Below are 8,129 nucleotides of genomic sequence, written 5' to 3'. Positions count from 1 at the left end.
TACTGGATTTCATTCCCCAGCTGGTCCTGTCACTTCTCAAGTCCACAGATAGCACCCTGCTACCCCTCCCACTGCCCGAGGCCCGGGCTGGGCATAGGATGTTGGGTAAGCTCAATCAGTTGAGGTCACTGCCATGATCTCATAGACCAACACACAGAAATACTCTGGGGCTCACACATGCTGTCACACATGGTACATAACCACGTCTATTTTGCTTGTAAAATGGAAGCTACACCTTCTATTTTTTTGTGAGCATTGTTGAAATTATTTTTACAAAAGGATTCAGATATTAAAACACACACTATCTGGCTCACCACAATCTCTTCTCCCATTTTATCGGCCCCTGCTCCTTTGTGCATGTTCTTTGGTCTCCACTTAAATATGGCACCAAGCTGGCAGCCGTGAAAACACTTTATCATCTCTGAAAAAAGACACCGTTTTTAGAGGTATTATGCACTGATATGCACCGGTTTAATCTCAAGTGCAAAAGGACATGGAACATTCCAGTAAATTCCTAGAAATCTCTATTCAAAATCTCACTCGTGGTGCCCTCGAGGGGGAAAATCTCTCTTTATGTGAAACAATATACCGTAGCGCATTTACATTTTTAAATTTGTCTTTCCCCCCAGCAATTTACACAGAGGTAAAAAGTTCTTAATGCATTTTCCCTACAGATTTTTTTTAAAGTATATTCCCCTGCATTGCTCACTTGAAGCTATTAGTTCCATTTTCTTTTCAAATGTCAAACAAATTTTCAAACATTATAATGTCCCGGCATTTACCTGGATTTGTTTGAATATAGTCTCAATATGTGTGCCCAATCACAGAGCCGTGCAGATATCCCAGCATGCTCTTGGTGAGACAGACAGCATGGTACACTCCGTAAAAGTCTGTCACAAGGCTGTACACACAAACACAACCCCATCTATATACAACATACAGTATGTTGTGTACTTTTACTTTGCACGAATGGGTCCTTTTCAAGCTGCTTTATATTTATATTGCACTTCTATAAGATAATGTACATTCTCACCACTACATGTATTTCACAAAATGAAGTAGTTACAGATAAAAAAAAAATATCTTTCCTAAACCATGGTTTTTGTGCCAAAACCAAACCAGGGGCACAAATTTAGGAAACACTGCTGTGGGTCATTATTTGAGGTTTGGAGCAAACAATGTGCTCATTTAGGTTGGAGGACTTGTTGAAATTAAACTACACCACAATATCTACTATTTTTACTTGGACATGAATGCCTCAGTCAGAATAATCCAATAATACTGAGTACTATCTAAAACTTGGAGCTGGATTGGCCATTTTTTTTTTTGCCAGACCTCTCCTATTGATACTTTAGGTGCATATTGTAAATAACACCGGTTTCATTTATGTAATATTTCCAATGCAGAATTTAGATTTGTAATGGAGTATGTTTGTGTTGCAGAATGCGGGGGCCTTTCTGCTGTGAAGCAATGATGCAAGTCTTTTTAGCCCCCCAAAATTATGTTTGTCCTCAAGAAATCTATGTATAGCATGTGTCAACCTCTGTCCTTAGTGCATTAATATGAGAAACCTTCACAAAACATTAATCAAATCCAAAAAGAGCAGCAAAGGAGGGATCCCTCTTTCTGCCCATTTATCATTTATACACAGTACATAAACATAAAATATGTTGTTCATGGCATGTTATAAACATGTAAGGACATTTTAAATGTATGTTTACATTAAGTATTGATGGATTTTCAAAAATTACCCTGTGAGGACACGTTTAATATGAATCCATTGGTTGTGTAGCATATTGTTGTTGTTGTTATTATATACCAACATACAACAATGGACTTGAGTTGTAACATCGGTAAAATCTGTAAGAGACCAATTAATACGCCACTTTTTTATGTTTCTATGCTGCTCATAAATGCTAAATTCCAGATTTAAAATAACATGTTGCCCTGTTCTCTGGTACTTCTAAAACAATACCCATGTGAACGTGTTAAATAAATGGTAGGGGTGTAAATGCGAGCTTGGACTTGATCCACTTTGCTCAACAGCCTCACAGAGTCTGACCAGCACTTAGGGCAGCCTTAGTCATCATTCTTCTCCCAGTCCAGTAATCAAAGTACTCGGCTGACAGTTAGCAGTGATATCCAACTCTGGGGACTCCGTGGCTCTACTCTGAGCGCGGCTACATCAGCACTTATGAATGACAGGTTGAACCATGTGTTTGCTGAAGTGGACAACAGAGCTGTTGAGGTGCATTGACCATTCAGGCAGCTGCTTGTGCAGCACGTCTCATCAGGACGTTTTTTTTTTTTTTTGTGAATGTTAATACCTTTACATCACAAAAACTTTTGTTGAAACTGGCTGACTGGTAGATTTCTTGTGTGTGTGCTTGCTTCATCACAAAGTCTTTCTACAGCCCTCTGTTTTCAGGGAGGAGATCTGCACTGCTGATCTTGTGTATACGTGTGCCATGACTAATTTCCCAAACAGCAGGATCGCTGTATCCTGCCATCCTCTATTTACATGAAAAATGACACCTCAGCTGTAACCGTCAGAGCATCCTCATCTCCCCTCCTTTCCATGTGCAAACACATCCCCAGAGTGGCAGCACAGGCCTCGGAACACATGCTGTCAAATATGCAGAAAAAAAACCTTGGCTTCATATGCATATCCCTCATTATGGGTTAACTGTAGCATCGCGGTACCTGGAAAGAGCTGAAATGGACGGACAGATGGAGGGAGGGGGTGGGATAGACGCTGAATGGGTAGGTGGCTGAATGGACAGTGGGAATAATGCTCATTTCGGTGACAGAGAGGTGTCATCATAGCATGCCTCTATATAGAACAATATCACTAACACTTTGTCATATTCTTGCGAGGGATGAGTCTTTATTAAATGCTCCTTTTTTGTTTTTGCTTGCTTTTTTTTTCGTGCAGAAACAGCTTGAGATTTAAATGACAAGAAAATGGGACTTACCATTCCTATTGCATTCACACAACACCTTAATACAGAGTCCCATTATTACCAAATGAGGATGAGTTATACACTGTGAGAACAGTTACACCCTCCAGTCCTCAGGGTGACAAAAATGATCTCGTTTGAGAACGCTCATCTGGTTATGTGCACAATAATGACTCTGGATGAGCTACCTTTAGAGACTCCACTTCAAGATATATACCATTATTACTTGTTCATTACTGTGGAGGCTTCTGGCGATGACAGATGATATATGGCCTCACTGCCACGGAGTCTGCTGTGGGTGTCTCTGGCCTGTTGAAATGTAAGGAGTACCTGCCAAGACCTGCAGGCTCTTTAGAGTCTATATTCCAGACGCATTACCCCCCGAAGCCAGCACTCCCACTGATGAATATGTTCCCTCTTTAGACAGAATACAAGACAAGATCGGGTCTGAGAGACAAGAAATATGCATTTTAGCGAGCCTTTCAAGTATTCCAGACTAAATTAGCACCGCGAAATGGGAGAGAGCATGTGAACAGGCGTGGATGGCGAACCACCTGAGCTGATAATCGTCTATTATTCAGCAGGTGCAGATGTGAATATTCACACCAGTGGACAGCTTCCGCTTTCCATTTGTGCACGTGTACGCATCCCCTGGCTAATGGAGTCTGCGGAAGCGGCCGTGCATTTTTGTCAAAAAATGGAGGAATATTGCACACATTTGGATTGCCATCTGGAAATTGGCTGCAACAACTGCTGTGCCCAAACCTCCAGGTGACACAAAGGACCCACTCAGCAATGCAAATTAGCAGGGAGCAAAATTTGCGGGAGTGTCCAACAAGTCTGCTCGGAGGCTGAATGCAAGGCCAAGAACATTTCATTTCAGTGTTTCAAATGTTCATTTATTTACAAGATTGGATGCACTGAAGTTGCCCCCTGGCTGCTTGTGCAAATTGTCAGCATGGAAATAAAGCTGGTTTTAACATATTCTGGCATACTTTGAAGACATATTGGTGTTAGAGGAGTGCAAACATGAATTCAGAACTGCTCGGCATCTTCTTAGAATATTTTTCACCTCCTTATCAACTCTTTAAGCAAAACACCTTCACCGGGTATCTTGTAATCTCCTAATCTCCCTCCCCAGGCCACATGCCAGGTATCTGTAGTTAGATCTGTGGCAAAGCAGCCAGATTCATCTTGAGATAAACTGGGACAACATGATGAATAGATAATAAAGGCACCCAGGGGAGAGCACTATCCGGGTTAACTCCACTGCAAAAAGATACCATTTGTAATGATGGTGGGAATCAACGGGGAAGCGCAGTGTGCAAAGCTAACTGGGCTCCAAAGTGACCGAATCACTCGTGACTTTGCTGATACAGCAGATGGGGAGTACAAAGCAATTGTGGCCGTGACAACAACAAGCAGGGTGATGAAGCACCACTGAGCCGTCTATCTGGGTCTCACCTGCTCACTGCTATAGGTTACTGAGTGCTAAACAAAAACGATTGTACGGTGAGTACAGTTCTGGACCGATCGCGGTGAGATAAACTGTCACTCGTTTGGGATGACGGTGAAACTTTGTGATTGATTCGGAATCCGAAGTTTGACCAAATCATTCCCCTCGGGCTCAGTACGGATGTGAGGGGTGACGGTAGCAAACTTCTTCCTGTGCAGTATAGATACACAGTCTAATATGTATGATGTCTAACGAGTGGGCCTGGCACCAGCAACCACGTGGCGACTCCCCTTCTAGGTACCTCACACTGCTGAGGTAGGATCTTGTACAATTTCTATGTTAAGGCCGGGCAGACGCCACCTTGTGGCTTTTCCTCAACAAACCACCTAAAACCTTTGTGGGAAATAATATAGAAGGTAGGGGGGGTGGGCATTCCAAGAAAAATAACTATTTAATACTCTCTGGGAACTTGTCAACTCATTCCCGTAAACTCGCCTCAACAAATGGCATCAAACGTTGAAAACCCTTGCTTTCGACAAAGCTGATGGGAAGCATGTTTCAGGGCAGGGGTCCCCACCCAGTAGCTACTGCTATTGTTCACACGAACAAAGCTTATTCAGTTGGTTGAGTGGAGCTCAGCCATGTGAGTAAATGTTAGAATGTTGTACCTACCCGTAGCTCACAGAGGTAAAAAAAAAAAAAAAAAAAAAAAAAAAGTTGGAAGCCCCTGTTTTAGGCTCTCATGTTTAAGATGAGGGCCGTTGTTTGCTCTGCATGTCGAACATCAAACTTACTTCATCTGGTGACAAAGCTCAAATAAAAACAAAATAATATCAAAACTTCACTTCAACTGCATCTCATGAACAGAGTTCGGTCCAGTGCAGTGATATAACATCACCTACGAGCAAAGTAAAAATGATCAATCAGTCACGGCATGGTACTGCAGTAACTAACTAACTAATCTCAGACCTAACCTTGGATTTAGCTTTGAAAGTGGTTTGGTGCAGTTACTATACCGAAGCTTAACCAATGCTTTTTTTTTTTTTGCTGAAAAGTTGTCTGCAACATTTGAAAAAAAAAACCACCAATGAGACCGGACCTTGTGTAGGAGCAACTCCTAATGTAAAACAAAATATTGATCAAAAAGTGTTTTAGCCTGGTTCCAGTTCACGTAAAGTCTACCCACATCTTCTGATTTTTCCATAAGATCAAAATGCCAGTTTGGAAGTGATTATCAGGCTGATCTTGAAGCCACAATCAGGCTTTTGGCATTTGAAATTTCTTGTGAAATGGCGGCGGCGGCGGCGGCAGCAAGTGTTTGCATTAAAAGAGCAAATTAGCAGTGCAGCAGAAGGACAGCAGAGCAAAAAGAAAGGAAGGATCACTGGCAGTTTGAATCAACCCGCTTATTGCGGAGGTTTGCGTTGGATGTTTCGGTGAGTGAAGTATGCAACGGGAGTCTCTTGAGCTCGGCTTTGGTACTGTGTCAGATGCGGTGAAGGGAACCCACAGAACAGAGTTCTTGTTTTGACCACAAGTGACAGTCCAGAGGTTTCAGGGCTGATGATTTTTCTGTTGCTGCGACCAAAACTTGAAACAATAGGATCTGACAAGCTCCGTCCTAGAAATTAGGATGCTTGCCAGACCGTCACTGCCAGCAAGCCATTAATGTTTCATGTGGCGCTGTTATGGTAATCATTGGATCCCTACAATGACACCTTGTGAGAGTTGGATAACGATGGCTGTCTTTCAGGCCTGTGTGACTCTGGACCCAGTCCAACAGCTGAGGCACAGCCTGAAGTGTGAATCTGTTGGAGAGAGAAAGAAAAAAAAATAAGCAGCGCTGCAAGCAATAGGTAGATAAAAGTCTCTATAGGATGAACAAAATAAAAAGATGCACTGGGATTGCTGCGGGCGTCTTTGCAGCTATAGACCCGTCGGTGAGAGATGCCACACGAATGCATTCCTCGGACTTCAATTCCGGTTTCGTGAGGTTTGCGAGAGGGGTCCAGGTGCCCGTTGGTGGCACACACCCAGCTGGAGGATGTGGCTGACTGGTGCCCAGGCTGGCATACTAACAGAGCCAGGGGTGCTTTCACAGCGAGTTGAAAGAGGCACGCACCCCGGGTTCAGAAACATGAGCTCCAGCTGCATGTCCACTAGCTCGCATAGCTCAAGAAATTAGAGACTGAAAATCGAAAATGATTATTTTTCTTCTTTTTTTTTTTTTTTTTCTTTCTTCTTTTCCAACCGCGCTCACTCTGCAACACGCTTCGTGACGGGAATACCGATCTCATGACATTAGCGATCACACGCAGAAACCTTGATCACATCTCCCTTTCGTTGCGCGAGATTAAATGTTGGTGTGAGAAAAAAAAAAAAAAAAAAAAAAGACATTTTCAAATCACAAGGGATGAGGGAGTAAAAGGCCAACATGTCTAAAACGGCTTAATGTATTATTTCTGTGAGGCTTGTGTAAGCCTTTTATTAAAGTGAAACAATCTTGTCAGACACCTGTTGTTCTCGCAGGGGGGTATTTATTGTTGGCCTATGTCAGCACACTGTAATCCCTGCCTAGAACATGGCTGTATTACCAGTGTGACCTATTCTTGGTCATCATAATTTCCCGAGTGTGTGTGTGTGTGTGTGTGTGTGTGTGTGTGTGTGTGTGTGTGTGTGTGTGTGTGTGTGTGTGTGTGTGTGTGTGTGTGTGTGTGTCACACAGAGGCAGAGAAAGTGACAGTGTTCATGTGTACGAGTGTGTATTCATGTGTGTGTCCACTGATTGTGGGCCCCATTTTTTTTTTTTTTTTTTTCTTTCTGACACTCAATGTCATGCAGAACAAATCGCCTATTGCTGACACCAGTGATTTCTTCATCTCCACTGCTGAGAAGTGTGTGTGGAGGCAAAACAGTTGGGTCTTACTGACGGGGGAGTTGGACATTTCTGTGATTAAGTAGTAATGGCCCGGGACGTGACAGGGAAACCGGGGATTTCATCGGTCACAGGGCAGGAAAAGCTGAACAGCCTTGGGCCGGTTCTATTTTTTGAGAGGGAATATAATTATTTCAAGAGTTTTGCTCCAAAAAGTCACTAAAATGGCATTTAAACCGGGAGAAAAAGAAAAAAAAACCCAGCAGTTTTACAATATCTGTCTATAAAGACTGCAACACTTCTGTTTGTTATTGAGGAATGATTGACAACAGTAGAGTTTAAAAGCAAAGAGGACTCTCATCATTCCTCCACCTTCGCCACGCCTGCCTTGAATTCCAGTGTCTGCATATGGGCTTAACCCACTAATTGTGGCCTGAGTTCCGACGGTGTTGTTGCATGCCTGTGGTTTGGTTTAAGGTCTCGGTTATATTAAGATCTGGGTAGTTTAAACATAATGGAATAGACGATCAGCTCAGATAATCAGGGATGTCTGCCGTCTGTGATTTATGTGTGAGGTTGTTGATTTGTTATGACTTGGTCCAGCTTGAGCAGCAGGAAGTCCTGAGAGTGAAGCCAGAACCAGAGATGGAAATAAACAGTAATTAGAAGGTGACATTTCTATGGGAATATAAAACTGTTACTTGAGCGCTGATAGATAGGTCTGCTTATGGTACTCTGAGCAGCGCCTGTGTGAGTTATGAATGGAGTTATGGGGACATCTACTGGCCAATACTGACGTGAGTAAAGGAGGTCCACTTACAGGTTCCCTTATTACAAA

This window comes from Brachyistius frenatus, unplaced genomic scaffold (genome assembly GCF_029030835.1).
Source record: "Brachyistius frenatus isolate BFR_SWC_R1_liver_20210118 unplaced genomic scaffold, ASM2903083v1 Contig_12, whole genome shotgun sequence".
Lineage (NCBI taxonomy): Eukaryota > Metazoa > Chordata > Actinopteri > Embiotocidae > Brachyistius > Brachyistius frenatus.
Note: the sequence above shows the minus strand (reverse complement) of the source record.